Source organism: Symphalangus syndactylus, chromosome 13 (genome assembly GCF_028878055.3).
Source record: "Symphalangus syndactylus isolate Jambi chromosome 13, NHGRI_mSymSyn1-v2.1_pri, whole genome shotgun sequence".
NCBI lineage: Eukaryota > Metazoa > Chordata > Mammalia > Primates > Hylobatidae > Symphalangus > Symphalangus syndactylus.
The window spans coordinates 77,497,444-77,524,613 of NC_072435.2; the positions used below are offsets into that span (position 1 = coordinate 77,497,444).

General features: G+C 37.9%; 1 long non-coding RNA gene across 1 annotated transcript in view; it reads right to left on the reverse strand.

Moving 5' to 3' along the window:
• Positions 1-508: 508 nt before the first annotated feature.
• LOC134732198 (uncharacterized) overlaps positions 509-27,170 on the reverse strand; it is a 41,279-nt gene continuing 14,617 nt past the window's right edge. The window contains exon 3 of the long non-coding RNA XR_010115133.1: positions 509-588. This is a non-coding gene — a long non-coding RNA (uncharacterized lncRNA). The remainder of the gene's footprint in view (positions 589-27,170) is intronic.

A 27,170-nucleotide genomic window follows, 5' to 3' on the forward strand; every position in this document is an offset into this window, starting at 1 on the left:
AAGTAAAAATAAGTAAAATGTTCTAACAGTTGAAAGTTCTTCCATTGTCTTCTATTTATAATGCCGAAGAACTCAACATCTACAGGTTCATTGCATATTTACAACCATCAGTGGAGTCCAATGTCTAATCATACTTTCTCACTGAGACCTATTTTATCTAACTGTATGCCCTTATCTGTAGTCCTACATCACCATAAGGACATCTCTCACACACACGGGCATAGGGCATGACGGTGTTGGTTTATCTAAGTCTTCTTTGAGTGCAGAAACCATAGATCCTGTAAGATGAGATGCAGCATCTCTGGCACACATGAGTTCAATAGCCTTTATCGTTGACCTGAATGGCTCATACTTACATACTCTGGCCCCACATTTTTAGTTCTCCAGTTTCCATCCTTTTGTAAAATTGATACTCTGCCTTTGTATTCTGACTTCTGATCTACCACCTCTAAGTCTGACATATGGGCTACGTATGTTCTTGCTTAATATCATGTATCTGGCTCCTTACCTTTTCTAGCACCAGTCTTGATCTGTTACATAATTCTCTGGTACTTGTTTGTGAAGTTTCCATTCATTATGGTAAGAAGCCTTAGGAAAAATAATTATGATCTTAATTAGATTATGTATGCCCATCCTGCACTGTTACAATAGGCCAAAAAGATGTATGATAAAAAACAACTTTCCATTTGGGGGCAAGGAGGTAGATAGGAACAGGTAGAACACAGGGAATATTTAGAGTAGTATAACTATTCTGTATGATACTGTAATAGGAGATCGTGTCATTATACATTTATTAAAACCCATAGAATGCACTACCAAGAGTGGGCCATAATGTACATAATGGACTACAATTAATAATAATTTATCTATATTGGCTCATCAGTTGTAACAAATGTACCACAGTAATGCAAGATGTTAATAATAGGGGAAGCTGCTGGGTGCAGTGAATGGCATATGGGAATCTTGTATACTTTCCAAACAATTTTTCTGTAAACTGAAACTACTTTAAAAAATAAAGTTTATTCTCCTTGAAGTCTGGGTATTTTTTTAATTAAAAAATTTTAAAATAAAGTTTATTAATTTTTAAAATACTAAAACTTTCTCTCCCATTTTGTGTTCCAGCCGCCTAGTTTGTTTCCCTATAAGCAATGTGTTCACAGAATGCTTTATATTCTATCAATACATTAAAATTCATAATGACAATTAGCCAGCAACTGTAAGTGCCACTTTTAAAACTGAAAGCATGGTTTACTACAAGAAAACAAAAATGCTCCTTGCCACTGTTCTTCCTTTAGTTCTATCATAGCTCCAAGTTCCTTTCCACCCCAGAGGCTTTGCTTAAGTTTTGCTTCTACTTGAATAAGTTTCTCCAGGCTAGATGAGAATCCATTATTCACTTTCACTTTTCACAATGATTTTCTTGGTAGTACATATCATAATTAATTACATCTTAATTCACATAATTATTTTCTGTAATGTCTGTCCATCCTCTTGGACAAATCTGGCAAACTGGTCTTCTATGGAAACATTTGCTTAAATTCAACATTTTAAAAGTCATAAATTAGGCAGATGTAAATGTTGTTTTTAAATAATAATACAAACAGCTTAATATACCTATTGCACAACAACAAATCTGCTTTCTCATATATATTACTGTCAGGTGGTTTCTGCTAGACATTATATCTGTGACCCCCAGATTCTAATGTGAGTTCTATGCAGACCTGGGATGACATCTGTAGAATTCTAGGTTGTTTCTTTCCTTAGTTCTTTATACATTAACATCATTAGGCAGGGTGATTGCATGGTATAACCTCAGGGGGTTCCATTTACATAGTAACCTAGAGCACCGCTCACACTAACTTACAAAGCAGTCCTAAGAATAGGCCTTCAGTAAATATCTATTAAATGAAATTAAAACAACATAATCATTATACAAAAGGGCAGAAATTATTAAATTGGCCTTTTTCTAAATGGAATAATGTAAAGTTTATTTGATTTAGTGTGTGTTCGAGTCAACATTATTTCTATTAAATGTGGTATATCGGGTCATTGTTCCCAATTCTTCAGTATTTCCCCGTAATGGTAATACCCTGCAATAGAACATCCATACTGTGTGGTTTTTCAGTACCTTCCTCTGATGCGGTGCATATGTTTCCACCCCGCTAAAGTTTGGCTCAGCTAATTGACCTGCCAGGGCAGGTAGGACAGAAGTGGAGAAACGTACATTGAATGCTATGAAAAACTGAAAAGGTGATTATGTCATTTGCCTTAGCCTTCTGGAATTTTTACCCTCTGCCATGAGAAAAATATGCCCATGTGTCTATTTTCTGTTCAGCCTGAATGCGGAAGTGCAGCATGTGAGGAAGACCTAAATCCAACCAAAGCTGGGAATCCAGCCTAGGGACATCCAAGCACAGAGGAGCTCAGCCAAGATAAACCCAGCAGCAGTTGATCTGGAGACTCATGAGTGAGAAAAATTAATGTTTATTGTTAGAAGCCATTAAAATTATTGGGTTGCTTATTACCAGCATTATCTCAGTTAAGAAAAAAATGAGAAATGACAAAGTGTACTTCAAAAGTACTAAAAATAGTACTAAAAATAGGCAGGGCTCCCTGCTGATGCACTCAGCAATGTTAAATAGTTCAGTACTAATTTTTAATTTTGGTGAGAGAATTTTTTTTGGAATTTGTACACTCATTTTTAAAAGCAGGTATTTCTTTATAGCCCTTTATTTATTCTGCCTTTAATAAAATAAAATTCACTTACATCTATCCAATCATTCCAAACTAAGCCATTCTGAAGGATAAAAAAATATATTTTGCATTATTATAGAATGCTTATGTTTAAAACTACTTGGTTTTATAAGCACCGGTGAGTAAACAAACATCACATGATAAAAACAGCAAAGTCACATTAAAGGTGTTTGTTCAATAGATACAAAACAAAAGAATAAAATCAAAATACAGAAATTGTTTATCATTTAAATCAATTGTCAAGCCTGTTGTAGGTATAGGATTGAAGCCAAAGTAACAGTGATTTCCATTTACTGTGACAAGCAGCATCATAAGGCATTTGTGTACATGATTTCTAGTGTTCTCAATAGCTCTGCAGAGGAGACATTATTATTTCCACTTTAGAGCTGAAGATACTGAAGCTTGAGGAGGTGTGAAGTGATCTGCATGAGAACACGTATCCACTAAACCAGGGCTTCAGTTAAAACGATTTGTCTGACATCACGACCACAGCACAACTCAAACACTGCCCTAAGATCATTTCTCTTTTAATACTTCCAAATACCCACATATTCATAAAAATGTTTGCTAAGTCAAATCGAAAGTGGACAGGTACACAATTCACCAGGAGATAAGTTAGCAAAAGCAGCCACTTTCCTCTTTAACTATGTTTCTCCTACAGTAAGAATAAAATTGTACCCTCAAAGTCCATCAAGGCGATCAATATTGTTTTTATTTAGTGTAGACTTTCTCTGTTTGCTTTTTATGAAAAACAGGACATTTACCAGGTCCTCAGCATCCATACCTTGATACCTCTTGCACCAGCCAACTTCTTAATCCAAACGTTCTGCCTAATATAAACAGTTCTGCGGTCTAGCATGGAATAATGATTTTTCAGGAGCAATTCCTTTAGACAATTAGAAGCTTCTTCATGATTTTTTTCTCATATTATATGCTGCCATATGGTAACAAGAATCTACCCAGCATAGCATATGGAAAACTTGCCATGCATGGGAAAACATTAAAGAAAAAATATAGAAACAAGTGATGTTGCCATTGCTCATACCACTGCATAAGAAAATTGCTTGCCACTGGTGCCAAAGCATAAGTAGTTTAACATATCTCTTATGTGTGATTTCTATTTTATGTTTAAGTCTGGGTTACTAAGTAATACTCTGCCAGTATTGATCCCTATTTGGAAGCTAGTTGAACAAAAATGTTTTTATACCTAATTAGTGGCCTAGCATGGCCAATCCAGAATGCTTTCTCTTTCCTCCTTGGGAAGCCTCTTCTATTCTTAATTTTCATTTACATCACCAATGAATTAGTTTCTCAGAGTTAGTATTTTCAAACCATTCTCATTTCAAATTATTCTCAATTACTTCTTCTCCTTCACCTCACATGTCCAACCAGACAAAAAAAAATCCCATCAGTTTTATTTAAGAAATACCTTTGAATGTAGCTTCTGTTTTCTATTCTATTGCCCTTACATTATAGCACTTATTCTTACCTCAAAAACTGTAATTACTGTTTTCTCCTACCTAGACCTAGTCTTTCCTCTCATCAATCCAAAGTCAAGCAGCAGCTAGAGTTATATTCCAGAGAACAATTCAGATCAAGTCACTTGCGTCTTTCAGAATTTCTGTTTGACAGATAGTAAGGACTTAGACCTAAACTTTTTAGCATAACAGCTCAGGGCTTCATCATCCAATACAAATGAATCACATTTTCATGAGCACTACACTCCCAGAAAACCATTTTTCTCACCTTTTCCTCAGACACATCAGATGATCTTATATCTGTGTATCTCCTGTAAACTAATCCTCCTGTGCCCTAGAAGGTCCTTGATCCACCATCTTACCTTGCAAATTCCAGCTCATATGTGAAGTGTCTTCCCTAAGGATGATTAATTCCTTCTTCCATGCCTTCATAGCTCATACAGGGTACTGTCAGTTATCTGTTTATAAGTCTGAGTAAACCTTTCTGAGAAGTCCAGGGCAGAGATAAACCTTATGTCTGACAGCTTAAAAGGCACTTAGTGGATAATTGCTGAATAAATAAAAGAGCAAATCAAACAATTAGTGCTTAACTATATCTGTTTTATAGAGTTCTAATTTCAGCACATACTGAGTTATTTAAAGTTGACTTTGAAAACTGTAAGATAAATTAGTTTGGGAGACCTGGGGATTGATCCAACCTGCCCATCATCACCAACACCTACACATGTTATCTGGGAACCGGAGGACAGGCCTATCCTGCCCACAGCTGCCACCACTGGAGCCTGAGGACCAGCTGAGGAAAGCCTCCACCATTGGTGTCTCTATCTTCACCAAAGCCTCACCACAGCCTCCAATAAAAACTGCAGTTACAGAGATGACTGACATTAATGACTGCTGAAGAAATCATAATGAGACTATACTACACTGCCAACCCAGAATCAAAGTTAAAGTACTCCCACCCAACCAACACTATAGATACGTCTAAAAAAAAGTCCCTATGGAAGTCAGTTCATAAAATTAGAAGATGCATAGATATCAGTGTAGGGAAACAAGAATTATGAAAATGCAAGAAAACATGACACTTTCAAAGGAATACAATAATTGTCCCAAATAAAAGAAAATCTGTGAAATGTCTAAAAAAAATTTAAAATAATATTTTTTTAACTCAGATACAAGAGAACATAGTAAAACAATATAAAGAAATCAGGAAAACAATTTATGGTTCAAATGAGAAATTTAATGAAGACATAAATAACATTTTAAAAAACAAAAATTCTAAAACTGAAGAATTCAATGAGTGAAATAAGAAATACAATTGAGAGGTTTGACAATAGACTAGATCAAGCCAGAAGAAAGAATTTCTGAGCTCAGAGATAGTTTTTTTTTCTTTTTTTTTTTTTTAAATAAACCAGTCAGAAGAAGAAATAGGAAAAAAGAACAAAAATGAAGAAAGCCTATGTTACATATTGGACACAATAAAATGACCAAATTTTTAAAATTCTGAATGTTTCAGAAGGACAAGAAATAAGTAAAGACAAAAAAAAAAAACCCTATTTAAAAAAAATAGTAGCTGAAAATTTCCCGTCTTTTGAGAGACATAGACATCCAGATACACAAAGCTCAAAGATCCCTAAATATATTGAACCTAAAAAGGTTTCCTCCAAGGCAAATTATATTCAAAATGTCAAAAGAAAAAAAAGAGAATTCTAAAAACAACAAGAGAAAAGTGTCAAGTCACATGTAAGAAAATTGTCATCAGACTAACAGATTTTTGAGCAGAAACCTCACAAGACAGGAAAGAATGGAATTATTTATTCAAAGTGCTGAAAGAAAAAACTGCAAGCCAAGAATATGCAACCCAAAAAAGCCTTTCTTCAAAAATGAAGGTGAAGTCTTTTCCAGACAAAGAAAAACTGAGGGAATTCATAACCATTAGATCATCCCTATAAGAAATAATTAAGGACATTTAAGGATACTTATTTCCTACATTTGGAAATAAATGGACAATAACTACATCACAAAAACACACCAAAATATAAAACTCACTGGTAGACCAGATACACAAATTAGAAAGACAAAAAGCCAAACACTACCACTATAGAAAACTACCAAACTACAATGATAAGAGAAGAAGAAAGAAAAAATGTACAAAACAACCTGAAAACAATTAACACAATGAGTGGAATAAGTTTTCACTTATCAATAATAACCTTAAATGGAAATGGATCAAATTCCCCACTTAAAAGATATTCACTGGCTGAACAAATGAAAAAACAAAACCCAACTATATGCTGCCTACTAGAAACTCACTTCACACATAAAAAAGTGAAGGGATGGAATAAGATATACCACATGAATGGAAACCAGAACTAAGCCTAACATATGGAGTAGCTATACTTATATCAGATAAAACAAACTTTAAGTCAAAAACTGTAAAATGAGGCAAAAAAGTCATCATATTATAATAAAGGGATCAATCCAAGAGGATATAATAATTCTAAATATATATGTGTGATCAACACTAAAGAACTCAGAAATATAAAGCAAATATTAGACTTAAAGGGAGAGCTACACTCCAAGTAATAGTTGAAGACTTTAACACCTCACTCTAAGAATTGGGCAGGCCATCTCTTCAGAAATAAAAAAGAAATGTTGGATTTATGCTGTCCTTTAGACCAAATGGGTCTAAGAGACATTTATAGAACATTTCATCAAACAGCTGCAGAATTCACTTTCTTCTCATCAGCACATGGAACATTCTCCAGGATAGAACATATACTAGGCCACAAAAAAGTTCTTAACAAATTTTTTAAAATTTAAATTATATCAAGTATCTTCTTAGGCAACAATGGAATAAAATTATAAATCAATACCAAGAAGAATTTTGGAGATTGTACAAATACATAAGAATTAAACAACATGCTTCTTCATGACCAGTGAGTCAATAAAGGGATTAAGAAGGAAACTTAAAATTCTTTGAAACAAATAAAAATTCAAACACAACACACCAAAGCCTATGGATAAATCAAAAGCAGTGCTAAGAGAGAAGTTTATTACAATAAATGCTATATCAAAGACGTAGAAAGATTTCAGATAAACAACCTATAATGCACACCAAGGAACTAGAAAAGCAAAAACAAACCAAATCCAAAATTAGTAAAAGAAAATAAATATTACAGATCAGAATAGAACTAAATAGAGATTAAAAAATACAAAGGACCAACAAAACAAAAAGTTAGTTTCTGAAAAGATAAGCAAAATTGATAAACTGCTAGCTAGAATAACCAAAAAGAGAAAAGCAAAGGCCTAAATAAATAAAATAATAAAAGACACTCTACCACAGAAATTCTAAGAATTATTAGAGGCTATTATAAGTAACTGTACATTAAGAAATTGGAAAACCTAGAGGAAATGGATAAACCACCACACATATACAAGCTAGCAAGATTAAACCAAGAAGAAATAGAAAACCTCAACAGACCAATAATGAGTAATGAGATCGAATTAGTAATAAAAAGTTTCCCAACAAAGAAAAGCTCAGCACTGGATGACTTTACAGCCTAATTCTACTAAACTTATAAATAAGGACTAACCCAAATTCTTCTCAAAGTAGTCCAATAATATTGATGAGGTAAAACATCTAGTCATTCTACCACGCCAGTATTACCTGATAACAATACTAGACAAGAACACAGCAACAAAAAATAGGCTACTATCCCTGATAAACATAGATGCAAAAATCCTCAACAAAATGCCATCAAAGCAAATCCAACAACACATCAAAAAGATAACACAGCATGATCAAGTGAGATTTAATCCAGGAATGCAAAAATGATTCAACACATGCAAACTAACAAATGTGATAATGCACATCAGCAAAGCGAAGGACAGAAACATATGATGATCTAATTTGACATAGAAAAAGCAACTGGTAAAATTCAACATCCTTTTATCATAAAAATTCTTAACAAATTAGGAATGGAAGAAACACACCTCAACATAATAATGACCAAATATTACAAACCCACAGCTAACATCATATTGAATGTAGAAAAGCTAAAAGCTTTTTTTCTAAGAAGTGGAACAAGACAAGATGCCAACTGTCATGTTTTACTTAAGATAGTACTGAAAGTCTTAGAATAATTAGGTAAGAGAAAGATATAAAAGTCATGCAAATTGGAAAAGAGAAAGTCCAATTATCTCTCTTTGCAGAAGGCATTATTTTATATACAAAAAACCTACAGATTTCACCAAGAAATTATTACAAATTACAAACAAATCTATTAAAACTCAAGATACAAAATCAACATACAAAAATGATTAACAATTTAGTATACCAATAACAAACTAGCTGAAAGAAATCAAGAAAGCATTCCCATGTACAATAGCTACTGTGATAGTTAATATTAAGTGTCAACTTGATTGAACTGAGGAATGTAAAGTATTGTTTCTGGTTGTGTCTGTGAGGGTGTTGCCAGAGGAGATTAACATTTGAGTCAGTAGACTGGGAGAGGCAGACCCACCCTCAATCTGGATGGGCACCATCCAATGGGCTACCAGCACAGCTAGAAAAAGTAGGGGGAAAAAGGTGGATTAAGCAGACTTGCTGTGTCTTCCGGCCTTAATCTTTCTCCAATACTGGATGCTTCCTGCCCTTGAGCATCAGACTCCAAGTTCTTTGGCTTTTGGACTCTTGGACTTACACCAGTGGTTTGCCAGGGGCTCCTGGGCCTTTGTATACATACTGAAGTCTACACTTTTGGCTTCCCTACTTTTGAGGCTTTGGGACTCGGAGGGATTCAGTACTGGCTTCCTTGTTCCTCAGCTTGCAGACGGCCTACTGTGGGACAACACCTTGTGATCTTGTGAGTTAATTCTCCTTAGTAAACTCCCTTTTATATATACATCTATCCTATTAGTTCTGTCCCTCTAGAGAATCCTGACTAATACAGATTTTGATAAGAGGAGTGGTCCTTGAGGAACAAAATTTTAAGGATGGATTTCTTTAGTTCATTTTGGGGTTTCTGTGGTTGGCTGCTTAATCTAAGAAGACCCAAAAATGGTAAAGACTGTACTTCAAGTTGTATGCAGAACACCGATAGTCCTTGGCATGAACTGTTTAGAGAGCTATGCAAAATAAATGCATTCGATGTTCCCAATTCACCACTCCTGAGAGGTGATATGGTTTGGCTGTGTTCCCACCCAAATCTCATCTTGAATTGTAGTTCCTGTAATTCCCACCTGTTGTGGGAGGAACCCAGCTGCAGATAATTGAATCATGGGGGCAGTTTCCCCCATACTGTTCTCGCGGTAGTGAGTAAGTCTCATGAGATCAGATGGTTTTATAAAGGTTTCCACTCTCCCTTGGCTCTCAAGCTTTCTTGTCTGCTGCCATGTAAGACATGCCTTCCACCATGATTGTGCCTCCCCAGCCATGTGGAACTGAGTCCATTAAACGTCTTTTTCTCTATAAATTACCCAGTCTCAGGTGTGTCTTTATCAGCAGCATGAGAGCTGACTAATACAAGAGGCAAGGAATTTAGTGACTCCATACATAATACTTTTGAACATATGTGGAGAACCAAGGAATATAATGAAGTTGGTTGACTGTTCCTAAATTCACTGGACAAAGTGATGAAAGAAAAGACCAACCTCAAAAATTCTAACTCTCAGCTCCAGAAGCAAATACTAAGCTTCAAATCTTCTAAGATTGTCCTGAGTGAGAGTCTTATCTCCTGTAGACAAAGGGCTGAAATTGTGGAAAATTAGACACAAGCTCTTGTCATGTGAATGGCTGACCTGCAATGAAAAGTGCATGCACAGCCTCACCAGGTGTCTACTGCTAAAGTAGACAGTGAAGTGTCTAAAATGAAGGCAGTTATCGGAAAAGAATGGGACCCTGCAACTTGGAATGGGATGTGTGGGAAGACCCTGATGAAGCTTGGAGCACTGAGCTTATAAACTCTGATAAGACTTTTTTTTGCCAGAGGAAACAGTCTCCCCAACTTCAGTGGTGGCAACCTCCCCTTCCTCACCCGAGCTGCTATCAGCCTTTCCGTCTTTATCTGAGGAGACTGGCCCTGCACTGTCTGAGACAACAGTGATGGCCTCAACTGAGAAGTTGCCAGACAAGAAAATGCTGATTCTCCTCAGGGCACACCCCCTCCACCCTTTTTGCTTCTAGACCTATAACTAGACTCAAGTCCTAGCAGGCCCTTAGAAGTGATGTTGAAAGTATGACCCATGAGGAGGTGCACTACACTCCAAAAGAACTGCTCGAGTTTTCTAATTTATATAAACAGAAACCTAAAGAACAGGCATGGAATGGATATTAAGGGTGTGGGATAATGATGGAAGGAACATAAAGTTGAACACTAAGAAGAGATTTTGCATTTAATGTTGCAGCTCAGGGAGTTTTTAAAAAGTTCCTAATAGTTTATTTCCTTGGTTAGCTGAAACGTGGATCAAAAGATGGATCACTATGAGTGAACTGGAAATGCCTGATCTCCCTTGGTTTAATATAGAGAAAGGGACCCAAAGGCTTAGGGAGATTGGAATGTTACAGTGGATTAGTCACTTTAGACCTACTCATTCCAGCTGGGAGGGTCCAGAAGACATACCTTTCACAAATACCTTGTAAAATAGATTTTTCAGAGGAGCACCTTCATCCTTGAAGTGCTCTGTGATTTTTCACCTCTGTATGCCAGATCTTACAGTAGGAACCACAGTCACTCAATTGGAAAACTTCAATGCAATGGGAATAATTGGATTCTGAGCTGACAGGCGCCAAGTGGTGGCACCAAAGGCAAGGTCAACGTAGTTACCATAATGGACAGCAAAGGCAAAGCAGCAATTAGAATAGTCAGACTTGTGTAGAGACTTGGCATTGGCTAATTAGTCATGGTGTTCCTGGAAGTGAAATTGGTAGAAAGACCACTACATTCTTACCTAATTTGGATAAGCAGAAAACTTTCAGGTCTAGTAGACAAAAGACTAAATTTGAATTATAAAAACAGAAAATCACAACCCTAAATGAATTTCCAGGCTTTACCCATATACAGACCCAGAACCCCTAGAATGAAGGGGAGGCCAGGTCCCCTTGAGGAAGGACTCCACTACACTAATGAAAATTTATACTGTTAATCTTTCTTCCATCCTTCCCCAAGGAGACCCATGGCCTTTTACTGGGGTAACTGTGCATTGGGGAAAGGGGAATGATCATACCTTTTGGGATCTACTGGACACTGGCTCCGAGCTGACATTGATTCTAGGACACCCAAAACATCATCGTGGTCCTCCAGTTAGAGTAGGGGCTTATGGAGGTCAAATAGTTAACGGAATTTTAGCTCAGTTCCAACTTACAGTGGGTCTAGTGGGTCTCTGAACTCATCCTGTGGTCATTTTTCCCAGTGCCTAAGGCATAATTGAAATAGACATACTTAGCAGCTGGCAGAATCCCCACACTGGCTCCCTGACCAGTAGGATTAGGACTATTATGTTGGGAAAGGCCAAATGGAAGCCATTAGAGCTGCCTCTACCTAGAAAATAGTAAATCAAAAACAATATTGCATCCCTGCAGGGATTGCAGAGATTAATGCCACCATCAAAAACTTGAAAGACATAGGGGTGGTAAAATACAAAAGACCATTGAAGGCTATTATGAACTAATTCATGCACATAAATTAGGAACCTAGAGGAGATGAAAAAATTTCTAGAAATATACAACCCTCCTATATTAAACTAGGAAAAAATAGAAACTCTGAGCAGACTAATAACAAGAAGCAAGATTGAAATGGTAATTAAAAAGTTATCAACAAAAAAAATTCCAGGACCAGATGGATTCACAGCTGAATTCTGTCAGACATTCAAAGAATTAGTATCATTCCTATTGACACTATCCCAGAAGACAGAGAAAGAGGGAATCCTCCCTAAATCATTTTATGAAGCCAGTATCACCCTAATACCAAAACCAGGAAAAAAACATAACAAAAAAAGAAAACTACAGACCAGTATCTCTGATGAACACAGATGCAAAAATCCTCAACAAAATACTAGCCAACCAAATCCAACAGCATATCAAAAAGATAATCCACCATAATCAAGAGAGTTTTATACAAGGGATGCAGGGATGGTTTAACATACATAAGTCAATAAATGTGACACACCACATAAACAGATTTTAAAACAAAAATCACATCATCATCTCAATAGACACAGAAAAAGCATTTGACAAAATCTAGCATCATTTTATGATTAAAACCCTCAGTAAAATCAGAATAAAGGAACAGAGCTTAAGGTGATAAAAGCCATCTTTGACAAACCCACAGCCAACATTATACTGAACGAGAAAAAGTTGAAAGCATTCCCCCTGAGAACTGGAACAAGACAAGGATGCCCATTTTCACCACTTCTATTCAACATACTACTGGAAGTCATAGCCAGAGCAACAGGATAAGAGAAAGAAATAAAGGGCAATCAAATTGATAATGAGGAAGTCAGACTGTCATTGCTTGCTGATAACATGATCATATGCCCAGAAAATCCTAATGACTCATCCAAAAAGCACCTAGAACTGGTAAATGAATTCAGCAAAGCTTCAAGATACAAAATTAATGTACACAAATCAGTAGCTCTGCTATACCTCAACAGCAACCACACTGAGAATCAAATCAAGACAATTCCTGTTACAATAGCTGCAAAAATAAAATATTTAGGAATATACTTACCCAAGGAGGTGAAAGTCCACTACAAGAAAAACTACAAAGCACTGCTGAAAGAAATTATAGATGACACAAACAAGTGGAAACACATCCCATGCTCATGGAAGGGTAGAATCAATGTTGTGAAAATGACCATACTGACAAAAAGCAATCTACAAATTTAATGCAATTCTTATCAAAATTATTCTTCACAGAACTAGAAGAAACAATACTAAAATTTATATGGAACCAAAAAGAGCCTGCATAGCCAAAGCAAGACTAAGCAAAAAGAACAAATCTGGAGGCATCACATTACCCAACTTCAAACTATACCATAAGGCCATAGTTACCAAAACAGCATGGTACTGGTATAAAAATAGGCATATAGACCAATGGAACAGAACAGAGAACCCAGAAATAAAGCCAAATACTTACAGTCAACTGATATTTGAAAAAGCAAACAAAAATATGAAGCAGAGAAAGGACACCCTATTTAACAAATGTTGCTGTAGAATAATAATAATAAAAGAATAATAATGTAGAAGAATAAAAATGGTTCCTCATCTCTCACCCTAAACAAAAGTCAACTCTAGTCGGATCAAAGACTTTAATCTAAGATCTGAAACCCCTAAAAATTCTAGAAGATAACATTGTAAAAACTTTTCTAGATATTGGCTTTGACAAAGACATCACAACCAAGAACCCAAGAGCAAATGCAACAAAAAGAAAGATAACTAGATAAGACTTAATTAAACTAAAAAGCTTCTGCACGGCAAAAGAAATAATCAGCAGAGTTAACAGACAACCCACAGAGTGGGATAAAATCTTCTAAATCTATACATCTGACAAAGAACTTTTATCCAAAATCTACAAGGAACTCAAACAAATCAGCAAGAAAAAAAAATAACCCCATCAAAAAGTGAGCTAAGGACATAAATAGACAGTTCTCAAAAGAAGATATACAAATTGCCAACAAACATATGAAAAAGATGCTCAACTTCACTAATGATCAGGGAAATACAGAGCAAAACCACAATGTGATACCACCTCACACCTGCAAGAATGGCCATAATAAAAAATAAAAAATAATAGATGTTGGCATGGATGTGGTGAAAAGGGAACACTTTTACACTGTTAGTGGGAATGTAAAGTAGCACAATCACTATGGAAAACAGTGTGGAAATTCCTTAATGAACTAAAAGTAGTACTATCATTTGATCCAGCAATCCCACTCCTGGGTATCTAACCAAAGGAAAAGAAGTCATTATACAAAAAAAGTACCCGCACACACGTTTATAGAAGCACAATTTACAATTGCAAAAATATGGAACCAGCCCAAATGCCCACCATGGAATACTATGCAGCCATAAAACAATGGGATCATGTATTTTGCATGAACATGGATGCAGCTGGAGGCTATTATCCTCAGCAAACTAACGCAGGAACAGAAAACCAAATACTGCAGATTCTCCCTTATAAGTGGGAGCTAAATTATGAGAACTTACGAACACAAAGAAGGAAACGACAGACACTGGGGTCAACTTTAGGGTGGAGGATGGGAGGAAAAAGAAAAGCAGAAAAAATAACTATCAGGTACCGGGCTTAATTCCTGGGTGAATAATAATATGTATAACAAACCCTCATGACATGAGTTTACCTATATAACAAACCTTCACATATACCCCTGAACTTAAAATAAAAGATAAAATAAAGAAGAAACAATCCACCATTTCATATGGCACCATAAAAAAATTCCAAATAGCCAAAGCAATGCAGGGAAAAAAAAAAAGCTGGAAGCATCACACTACATGACTTTGAAATATACTGCTAAACTATGATAGCCAAAACAACGTGGTATTGGTATAAAACAGACATATAGACCAAGTGAACAGAATAGAGAACCCAGAAATAAATCTTCATATTTACAGCCAACTGGATTTTGACAAAGATCCCATGAACATACGTTGAGGAAAGGACACCTTCTTTAATAAGTAGTGCTGGAAAAAATGGATATTCATATGCTGAAGAATGAAACTGGACCCCTGCCCATCACCATACACAAAAACTGAACCAAAATGGATTAAATATTTAAATGTAAGACTTGAAGGTATAAAATTACTAGAATAAAACATTGGGGAATTTTTTTAGGACATTAGTTTGGGCAAAGATTTCTTGAGTAAGACCTTGAAAGCACAGGTAACTAAAATGAAAACTGATAAATGGGATTACATCAAGCCAGAAAGCTTTTGCACAGCAAAGTAAACAATCAACAAAATGAAGAAATGGAGGAAACTATTTGTAAACTTTAATCCAACAAGGGATTAATATCAATAATATACAAATAATTAAACTCAATAACAAAAAATCCCATTAAAAAGCAGGCAAGGATATGATCAGCCATTTCTCAAAAAAGACATACAACAGGCTGATAAGTATATGAAAAAATGCTCAATATCACTAATCATTAGGTAAATGCAAATAAAGCCCACAATGAGACATTATCTCATCTCAGAATGGCTATTATCAAAAAGAGAAAAAATAGGCCGGGCACAGTGGCTCACACCTGTAATCCCAGCACTTTGGGAGGCCGAGGTGGGCAGATCACCTAAGGTCAGGAGTTTGAGACCAGCCTGGCCAACATGGCGAAACCCTGTCTCTACTAAAAATTTTTAAAATTAGCCGGGTGCGGTGGCACATGCCTGTGTTCCCAGCTACTTGGGAGGCTGAGTCAGTAGAATCGCTTGAATCTGGGAGGCAGAGGTTGCTGGCAGCCAAGATTACATCACTGCACCCCAGCCTGGGCGACAGAGCAAGATTCTGTCTCAAAAAAGGGAAAAAATAAGAAATGTTGGCAAGGTTGCACAGAAAGGGAGCACAAATGCTGTTGGTGCAAATATAAATTAGTACAGATATGAAAAACAGTATGGGGATTTGTCAAAAAACTAAAAATAGAACTACCTTTTGATCCAATAAGCTGCTACTGAGTATTTATCCAAAAGAAAATAAATTAGTGTATCAAAGGAAGACTTTCACTCCTATGTTTGTTGTAACGTTATTCATAATAGCCAAGATATGGAATCAACCTGATTGTCCAACAACAAATGAGTGAATAAAGAAAATGTGCATATATACCCAATGGAATGCTGTTTAGTCATAAAAAGAATAAATGTCCTTTTATTTGCAGCAACAGGGATGGAACTAGAGATTAATATGTTAAGCAAAATAAGCCAGGCATGGAAAGACAAAGATTGCATGTCCTCACTCATATGTAGGAGCTAAAAAGTTTATCTCAAGGATGTAGAGAGTAGAATGATGATTACCAGAGGCTGGGAAGAGTGGAGAAGGGGAGGATGAAGAGAGGCTGGTAAATGGGTACAAACATATATTTAGACAGAAGGAATAAGTTCTAGTGTTTGATAGCATAATAATGTAACTATAGTTAACAACAGTTTATTGTATATTTCAAAATCTCTAGAAGAGTTGAAATGTTCCCAACAAATGTTTTAGGTGATGGATATCCTAAATACCCTGATTTGATCATGACACGTTGTATGCATGCATCAAAATATCACATGTACCCCATAAATATGTACAATTATTATGGATCAATAAAAATGCAGTCTTTATTACCAAGTAATACTTTTTAAAGGAAAAAACAATAGAAAAAATATTTATGTGTGCAATATCACAACTTTTCACAAATGAACTCAATTTATTAAAAGGATACCACAAATACAGTTTAATATCAACATTATCATAATATCTAGGTCTTCTAGGTAGTCATAACTGGAAGCTAGAATGTCTATTCCCCACACTGTTTTTTTTTGTCCTTTTATTTAATACAACAGTAGTCCTTGCAAGTTAGCTGCTACAAATTGCTAGAATCCCTCTAAATTTCAGATTCAGTTACAAATATTATTTGCTAAATACACTGTACTTGCAATATTTACTTACACCTTTACCTTTAAGAGGCTAATTTTTCAATACTGGTCCCTATTAATAATTTTTGTTGTTGTTGTTTTTCTTTTTCTTTTTTTCCACCCTTCCAGCTCTTTTGATTGCTACTCTTGCTGCTGCTGCTGTGTTGCTATTGCAACACTGCCTTGTTTTCCGGATTGCACACTCATGTGTGACATGACCTTATGTTGGCTATAGGTTCTCTCAAGCTCCCATGTCCCTGTTTTGTTTCCACAAACGTCTTCAAGGCTAAATCCTTTCCCTCTGAGCCGCCTGCCCTTTAACATTAGCCTTAATCCTCTTGGTCCTCTAGAACACCATGCTTAGCCATATCCCCACATGGTTCATGATGATATTGGTCATTTCATTCTTTCTGGTCTTGCTAATAAGTCTGGCTACTCTAGCTCAAATATTAATTTGCCATCCACTAATAGACCACCTGACACTATCCCTAATCCTGTCCCTCACTGTATTCCTACAGTATCTCCATCTCAAACATCAAAGGCTTACTTAAATTACAGATAAGCCTCAAAGCCCTGTTTAAGTACTTTAACTTCCTCCTAATTAATACTAATCTTCCTCAATACCCCCAATACAAAAATTGTAATGTGTATCTACCAAGTTCCTAATTTTCTTAGTCCATTATCAAATAATCAACATTGATTATAAGCTTTCAATAATTGATGAAATAATTGTTCTAAAGGAAGAAATTATAAACACATTCTCTATATATTATACATTTTTTATAGTTTTGTGTGAGCCTCAAGTAAAAGAAACATATTGAGTTACACATAAAGGAAATTTTAAGTGCTACATCAAGCTTGAAGCTGCTAAAACAATTATCACAACAAATAAATGTCATTGTTTTCTTTGACTATTGAATACAAGTCTCTTGCGGGGCTAAAAAAGATCCTCATGGTTTATATTTAGATATTTCATTGTTGTTCAAGGTTCAGTTTTTATTGTAAGCAAAATAGCATACAAGTAACTTTACCAAAGCAAAATGTTTCTTGAAAAATATATGCAGCCCACCATTTATGTCTTTTCTAAAAGTTTGTTTGTACCATGATTATTGAGAACTTCATTTTTTTCAAAATTTTAAAATTTATTTTTAGTTTTTAAGAATAGATAATATCTGTGAATATTTATGAGGTACATGTAATATTTTGACACATGCATTCAATGTGAAATCAAATCTGGCTAATTGGAATACCCATCACCTTAAAAATTTATTATTTCTTTGTGTCAGGAATATTCTAAATTTTCTCCTCTAGCTATTTTGAAATAAACAATAAATTATTGTTAACTATAGTCACCATATTGTGCTTTTGAACATTAGATGCTATTCTATCTACAAACCTCTCTTCATCCTATCCCACTACCCTTCCCAGCCTCTAGTAACTATCATTCTACTACCTCCATGAGAACGCATTTTTCAGCCCCAAGATGTGAGTGAGAACATGAAATGTTTCTCTTTTTGTGACTGGCTTAATGTGGAAGACATGATGTCTTCCACATCCACCTATGCTGTTGCAAATGACAGGATTATATTCTCTTTTAAGGCTGGATAATGCTCCATTATGTATATATACCACATTTTTTATCCATCTATTTGTTGATGTTCACTTAGGTTAACTGTATATTTTTACTATTGTGAATAGTGTTCCAATGAACATGGGAATGCAGTCTATTCAATATACTGATTTCCTTTCTTTTGGATAGATACCCAGTAGTGGAATTGCTGAATCACATGGTAGCTCTATTTTTAGGGTTTTGAGAAATCTCCATACTACTTTCCATAGTGGCTCTACTAATTACATTCTCACCAACAGTATATGAGTGTTCCCTTTTCTCTGCAAACTTGCCAGAATATCTTATTTGTTTTTTCCTTTTTGGTAACAGCCATTGTAAGATGAGATATATCTCATTGTGCATTTGATTTGCATTTTCCTAATGATTAGTGATGTTGAGTATTTTTTTCATATACAAGTTGACCCTTTGTATATCTTCTTTTGAGAGATGTCTATTCAGATCTTTTGCCCATTTTAAAATCAGATTATGTTTTGGTATTCAGTTGTTTGTGCTCCTTAAACATTCTGGTTCTCAATCCCTTGTCAGATAAATAGTGTGCTAATATTTTCACCCATTCTCTAGGTTTTCTCTTCCTTTTGCTCTGCAAAAGCTTTTTAGCTGAATGTAATCCCATTGATCAATTTTTGCTTTAGTTACCTGTGCTTTTGAGGCCTTACTCAAGAAATCTTTGCCTAGTCCAATGTCCTGGAGTATTTTCCCAATGTTTTCTTCCAGTAATTTTATAGTTTCGGTATTACATTTAAGTTTTTAATCCATTTGCTTTGTTTTTTTTTTTTAATATGGTGAGAGACAACAGTCTAGTTTCATTCTTCTGCACATGGATATCCAGTTTTCCCAGCACCATTCATTGAAGAAGGTATCCTTTCCATAGTGTATGTTCTTGGCACCTTCATCAAAAATGAGTTGGCTGCAAATGCATGGTTGTATTAGTCAGAGTTCTCTAGAGGGACAGATCTAATAAGATACGTGTATATATGAAGCGGAGTTTATTAAGAATATTGACTCACACGATCACAAAGTGAAGTCCCAAAATAGACTGTCCTCAAGCTGAGGAGCAAGGAAGCCAGTCCAAGTCCCAAAACCTCAAAAGTAGGGAAGCCAACACTGCAGCCTTCAGTCTGTGGCCAAAGACCTGAGAACCCCTGGCAAATCACTGGTCTAAGTCCAAGAGTCCAAAAGCTGAAGAACTTGCAGTCTGACATTCAAGGGCAGAAAGCATCCAGCATGGAAGAAAGATGGAGACTGAAAGACTCAGCAAGTCTGCTCTTTTCACCTCCTTCTGCCTGCTTTATTCTAGCCACACCTGGAGCTAATTAGATGGTACCAATGCAGATAGAGGGTGGGTCTGCCTCTCCCCGTCCACTGACTCAAATGTTAACCTCCTTTGGCAACACCCTACCAGACACACCCAGGAACAATACCTTGCATTCTTCAATCCAGTCAAGTTGACACTCAATATAAACCATCACAAGCCCACTCCTTGTCAACATGAACACAAACACATGTCCTGAAATCATGTATCATCTTCAAATAAAGACAATGATAAGATCATAATTACACTGAACATAATACAGCTATTCTTCATACGACCAGAAGCGCATTAACCTTTAACCTAAATGCTATTCATAAAGTTAACAACACTTAAATGCTGATATGAAATCAATAAATCTTATATAATAAAGGAAAAAGAAAGGGAAAGGAAATAAATGAAGATATTTTCTTAGTACTAGTGTATACATGCACAGAAATATTCTTAACAAAATAAAGAAGAAATATTTATGACAACTACACTCCTCCTTTCTGCAACTGGTCATGTGCTCATAGCTGGTATTGCTGACTACCTTCTTCTACTACCTATTTCATATTCCCTTTACCTTCTGCAAGCACCTCAGTGGGTTGTAGTATTTTACCTGGTGGCGTGACCCAAGCCTTCATTCCTGAAGGGTCTGGGCCACTTGTAGTCCTGCCTGGACTGGGTTGTTGTAGTTTCCCATTGACTTTAATCACAGGGCATGGTAATACTAAGAGATGCCCTGTGGGATCTCCTGTATTCCATATATACTCTTCCTTACCTCCATTGTGGAGTAGTAGACTAAAATCATGTGGATAGTCCAGGTCAATCACCCCAGCAAACACTGTAACTTCCTTCTTATCCTGTTGCCTTAGAAGTAGGAGGAGTCCAAAGTGGCCAGGTGAGAATCTAAACTCCCAGTTTAATGGAATCATTGTTGTGTTTCCTGGTGGCAGCATTTCTCCATCTGGAACTAAGACCTCTAGGCCAGCAGAATGTAATGTTGTGGGAACATGAAGCAAAAATTTTCCTACTGGGTCATCAAGGGTGATGGTGAGAGGTACCACTTCCACTTCCACCCCTTGATTCCTTGACCCATGAATCCTGGCTATGGGAGAGACAGTACCATATATAATAAACCTGCCACCAAGTAGCAGGGTGATCACCCCAAGGAATGGTGCCATATCAAGGGCTCAGTTGGTCTCTGCTGTAGCAAATTGCACATTCATGGTCACTGTAGCCAGGTCATCCTTGGTGAGTGGAAGTCCATGTGGCTGAGCCCATGCATAACCTCCATGCCTGCCACCATGGCCACTTTGTTCATGGGCCTAATGTGTGATGACAAGGGTGGCTGGAGAAAGAGGTTCAGTAATGAACGAGACATCCTATCTACTTGATTATTGGAGCCCTTCTCTGCTGAGGTCACCCTTTGGTGAGCATTTACATGAAATACAAATACCTTCAGTTTTTGACTACTCAGAGAGGTCCATCTACATATCTCTTCCCCCAATTTTTTTGTCACAAATTTTCCAATCATGCTTCTTCCAAGATCCTGAACATGCAGCCAAACCATTGGGTTCAGCCCACAAATCAGTATATAATTGCAGATCTGACCATTTCTCCTTACAAGCAAAGTGCACAACCAGGTACACTGCTTGAAGTTCTGCCCACTGGGAAGGTTTTCCTTTGAGACTGTCCTTAGGGGATGTTCTAGAAGGGGATTGTAGTGCTGCAGCTGTCCACTTTTGGGTGGTGCCTGCATATCATGCAGAACCATCTGTAAACCAGGCCCTAGTCTTCTCTTCCTCTGTCAGCTGATCATAGGGAACTCCCCAGGAGGCCATTGTTGCAGGCCAGGAGAGAGAAGGCAGGGGGACAGGAGTGGAGACCATGGGCATTTGAGCCACTTTTTCATATAATTTACTTGTGCCTTCAGGGCCTGCTTGAGCCTAATCATGTATCTACCACTTCCATTTAATGATGAAATGCTGCTGTGCATGCTCTTCTTTATGGGTAGATGGCTTAGAAAGCACTGAGTTCATGATAGGCAGTTCAGTGTGATATCTTGTGGAAGGGAAAAGTGATAAATATCTTTGCAAACAAGATTATGACACAAAACCAGAGAGTCGATATACCCCTGAGGTAGAACAGTGAAGGTATATTGCTGGCCTTGCCAACTGATGGCAAATTGCTTCTGGTGGGGCTTACGGATAGGAATGGAGAAAAGCTATTTGCCAAATCAATGCTGCATACCAGGTACCAGGAGATATGTTAATTTGTTCAAGCAATGAAACCACATCTGGTACAGCAGCTGCAATTGGAGTCACCACTTAGTGAAGTTTACAACATTCCATTGTCATTCTCCAAGATCGATCTGTCTTCTGCACAGAGCAAATAAGAGAGTTGAATGGGGATGTGATGGGAATCACCACCCCTATATCTTTCAAGCTTTTGGTGATGGTACTAATCTCTGCAATCCCTGCAGGGATGCAGTATTGGTTTTGATTTATGATTTTCTAGTTAGAGGCTGCTCTTATGGCTTCCATTTGGCCTTTCCCAACATAATAGTCCTAACCCTACTGGTAAGGGACCCAATGTGGGTATTCTGCCAGCTGCTAACTATGTCTATTTCAATTATGCATTCTGGCACTGGGGAAATGACCACAGGATGAGTCCAGGAGCCCACTAGACCCACTGTAAGTTGGATCTGAGCTAAATCTTCATTAATTACCTGAGCTAAATCTTCATTAATTACCTGACTTCATTAATTACCTGAAGCCCCTACTCTAATTGGAGGACCACAGTGACATTTTTGGTGCCCTAGAATGAATGTCAGCTCAGAGCCAGTGTCCAGTAGTCCCCAAAGGTATGGTCATTCCCCCTTTCCCAATGCACAGTTTCCCTGGTAAATGGCCACGGGATGGGAGAAAGATCAACAGTATAATTGTCAGTAGTGTAGTGGGGTCCTTTCTCAAGGGAACACAGTCTTCCCTTCATTCAAGGGGTTCTGGGTATGTAAACAGGTTCAAGTCTGGGAATTGATTGAGAGCCCATGACTCTCTATTTTTGTAATTCAAATTAGTCTTTTGTCCACTTCACCTGGAAGTTTTCTGCTTATACAAATAAAGTAAGAATGCAGTAGGCTTTCTATCAATTTTACCTCTAGGAACACCATGATTAGTTAGCCAATGTCAGAGCTCTACATGAGTCAGACTCCTCTGATTGCTGCTTTGCCTTTGCCATTCATCATGATAATTATGCCCATCTTGCCTTTGATGGTTGAGTGCCACCACTTGGCCCCTGCCACCCCAGGATCCAATGATTCCCACTGGGTTTAAGTTTTCCAGTTGACTGACTGTGGTTCCCACTGTAAGATCTGGCATACAGAGAAGAGCAATCCAGAGATCTACAAGGATGAAGGTGATGCCCTTACAAATCTATTTCACAAGGTATTGGTGAAGGATATGTCTCTTGACCCTCCCAGTTGGATGAGTAGGTCTAAAGTGACTAATCCACTCTGGCATTCCAATCTCCCTAAGCCTTTGGATCCTTTGCTCTACATTAAACCAAGGGAGATCAGGCATTTACAATTCACTCACAGCGGGCAATCTTTTGATCCATGTTTTAGCTAACCAAGCAAATAAATTATTAGAAGCTTTTAAACTCCCTGAGCTGCAACATTACATACAGAATCCCCAGTTAGTGTGCCCAAATCAATAAATTCAGCCTAATCCAACTTTGTGTTCCTTCCACTATTACCCATTCTCATACCATACCTTTTGTCCAGATTTCTGCTTATATACATTAGAAAACTCAAGCCGTTCTTTTGGAGTATAGCATAGATCCTCATGGGTCACAGTATGATCCTCACCTCTAGGGGCCTGCTGGGACTTGAATCTAGTTATAGGTCTAGAAGCAAACAGGGGTGTTCAGGGTGTGTCCTAAGGAGAATCAGCATTTTTTTGCCTGGCAACTCCCTCAGGGGGAGCCATCACTGTTACCTCAGACAGTGCATGATTGATCTTCTCACACAAAGGTGGAAAGGCTGATAGCAGCTTGGGTGGGGAAGGGGATGTTGCTACCACTGGGGTTGGGGAGACTGTTTCCTCTGGCAAAAAAGGCTCATCAGAGTTTACAAGCTCAGTGCCCCCAGCCTCATCAGGGTCCTTCCACACATCCCCATTCCAAGTTGCAGGGTCACATTCTTTTCCAATCAATGCCCTCACCTCAACAGTAGACACCTGGTGAGGCTGGGCGCGCACCTTTCATTGCAGGTCAGCCACTTGCATGATAAGAGCTTGTGTCTGATTGTCAGCAATTTCAGGCTTTTGTCTACAGGAGATAAGACACTCACTCAGGGCAATCTTAGAAGATTTGAGGCTCAGTATTTGCTTCTGCAGCCAGGAGTTAGAATCTCTGAGCTCATTTTTTTCTTTCATCACTTTGTCCAGTGAACTTAGGAGCCACCAACCAACTTCATTATATTCCTTGGTTCTCCACATACGGTTGAAGGTGTTATGTATATATAGAGTCACTAAACTCCTTGCCACTCAAGGGCAGTGAATCAGGAGTATGAAATGCATTTATTTTGCATAGCTCTCTAAATAGTTCATGCCAAAGACTATCAGTGTCCTCCATACTATTAGGAGTAGAGTCCTTAGCATTTTGGGGTCTAATCAGATTAAGTGTTCAACTCCAGAAACCCCAAAACCGACTAAAGAAATTCTTCCTTAAAATTTTGTTCCTCTAGAACCACTCTTGGTACCAAAATCTGTATTAGTCACTGTTCTCTAGAGGGATAAAACTAATAGGATAGATGTATATAAGAAGGAGAGTTTATTAAAGAGTATTGACTCACATGATCACAAGGTGAAGTCCTACAATAGGCCATCTGCAGGCTGAGGAGCAAGGAACCCAGTCCAAGTCCCACGACTTCAAAAGTAGGGAAGCCAACAGTGCAGCCTTCAGTCTGTGGACAAAGGCCCAAGAGCCCCTGGCAAACCACAGTAAGTCCAAGAGTCCAAAGGCCAAAGAACTTGGAGTCTGATGTTCAAGGACAGGAAGCATCCAGTATGGAAGAAAGACGAAGGTCAGAAGACACAGCAAGTGCAAGTCTGCTTATTCCACCTTTTCCCCCGTGCTTTTTCTAGCACTGCTGGCAGCTGATTGGTTGGTGCCCACCCATATTGAGGATGGGTCTGCCTACCTCTGTCCACTGACTCAAATGTTAATCTCCTTTGGCAACACCCTCACAGATACACCCAGGAACAATACTTTGCATCCTTCAATCCAATCGAGTTGACACTCAGTATTAACCATCACAATGGTTTTCTTTTTCAGTTCTCTGTTATGATTCATTGGTCTGTCTGTTTTTCTACCAGAATTCATGCTGTTTTGGTTACTATAACTTAGTAGTAAATATTGAAGTCAGATAATATGATGTCTCTAGCTTTGTTCTTTTTGCTCAGGATTGTTTGGACTATTTGGGATCTTTTGTGGTTTCATAAAAATTTTAGGATTGTTTTTCCATTTCTGTAAAGAATGTCATTGGCATTTCGATAGGAATTGCATTAAATCCATAGATATCTTTGGGTCATATGGACATTTTAACAATATTAATTCTTCCAATTCATGAACATGAGATGTCTTTCCATTTGCTTGTATCTTTAATTTTTTCATCAGTGTTCTACAGTTTTCACTGTAGAGATCCTTCATTTCTTTGGTTAAGTTTATTCCTAGGTATTTCATTTTTTGTAACTATTGTGATAGTGCCAGGAGGCAGACAAATGCCTAGGCAGATAGAGGTGTGTCCCAGGTGAAACCCTACCTTCAAGCCAAAACAGCCTGAAGCCTGAAAGACCAGACTGCTGGTTCCAAATGAAAGATGTGACCTGGAGTGAGAATATCTATTGCTATTTGCCTGCCCTTTCTTGATTGGTTCTTTCTGAATAGTGCTTTTTACCCAATCAAATGTTGCCTTTTCCAACAGTACCTATGGCCTGCCCCTCCCCCATCATGTGCCTATAAAAACCCAACTTAGTCACACTTGGGGAGACAATCCAACTTTGGGTGAGAGACCACCTTCCCATCCCCTCTCTGCTGAGAGCTGTTTAGTTGATCAATAAAATTCTCTGCCTTTTTCACCCTTCAATTGTCAGCACAACCTCATTCTTTTTGAACACAGGACAAAAACTTGGGATCCACTGAACACAGATACTCAGAAGGCTGTAAACACTGTGACCCTCCGCCTCACATGATGGGAAGCAGCGGTGGGGTTGAGCTAGTCCCAGAGCTGCGGGAGGGCTGGAGCAAAGCAAGGGGCTGACAGAGCTGTTAACACATTACCGTCCATTGGGGTGCAGACAGCAGAACTAAAAGTGCTAATTATCACATTGTAACACCCCTTCTGGGGCTTGAGGATCATGGGCACCCCTGCCAGTGCATCATCACCTTCCCCCCAGCACGACACACCTGGTCCAGCCACAAGCCCTGCACAAAGTCCACTTCCATGCTGGTGTTTAGAACAGTCGGCCAGGCCCCACACTCACTTGCCCACACATCCCCTCATACCAGGGGCTGAGCACGCAGCCACAGCAGCTATGGGCTGAGCCCATGCACAAGCCAGGTGTGGCCTATGTGGGCTAAGTAAGTGGGCCACCTCAGGCAGGTAGTGTGGCTGAGTGAGGTCCAGGTAGGGGTGTCACTGGCCAGAGGTCCCTGGCTGGCAAAGTGACTGAGAAAAATGCCTCATTTCTGGGGGCTTGTCTGAAATTGTCTGAGGGTAAGTGAATGCAGATTTATGACTCTTCACTTTTTTTCAAGGCATCTTGCCCTCAGATTTTTCTGAAAGCAGAGGAAGCACTGAATATCTGATTAGCCAGTCAAGAGTGGATGGTGCAGCTACAGAGCACACGACACTAGAGAAGACCCTGCCATTCCTTCCCATGTTTCTCTCGGGGGTTGGGAATGTTGGTTCTGTTCCAATCCAGTCTTCCTTGGTATTTTCCTTCTTTCTTTTGGGGATGAAGAGTGGGCCTGTAATGGCACCTATCTCTTGAGGCTGTCATGGCACCTATCTCCTCTTTTATAACGTTAACGGTGTTGTTGCAAACTACAGAGATATTACTGGATGGAATGGTCACTTGGACCAGTCATCAAAAATGTGATTCAGAACAATGCAGTTTCCATCTATTCTTAGAAGCAGGGAGGAGGCAATGATTAAGAAGTGTTTTATTTATTTTTATTTTTATTTTTCCTGTTGAAGGAACTCATTTGCATATGAGCAAGAGGCTTTTTCCCACAGACACCTTCCCCTCCCTGCACTTAAGCTGTTTATTTTCTTTCTTTCTTTTTTTCGCTATGTCAGGAGTTAACACAGTCCTGTGAATACAGGGAGCT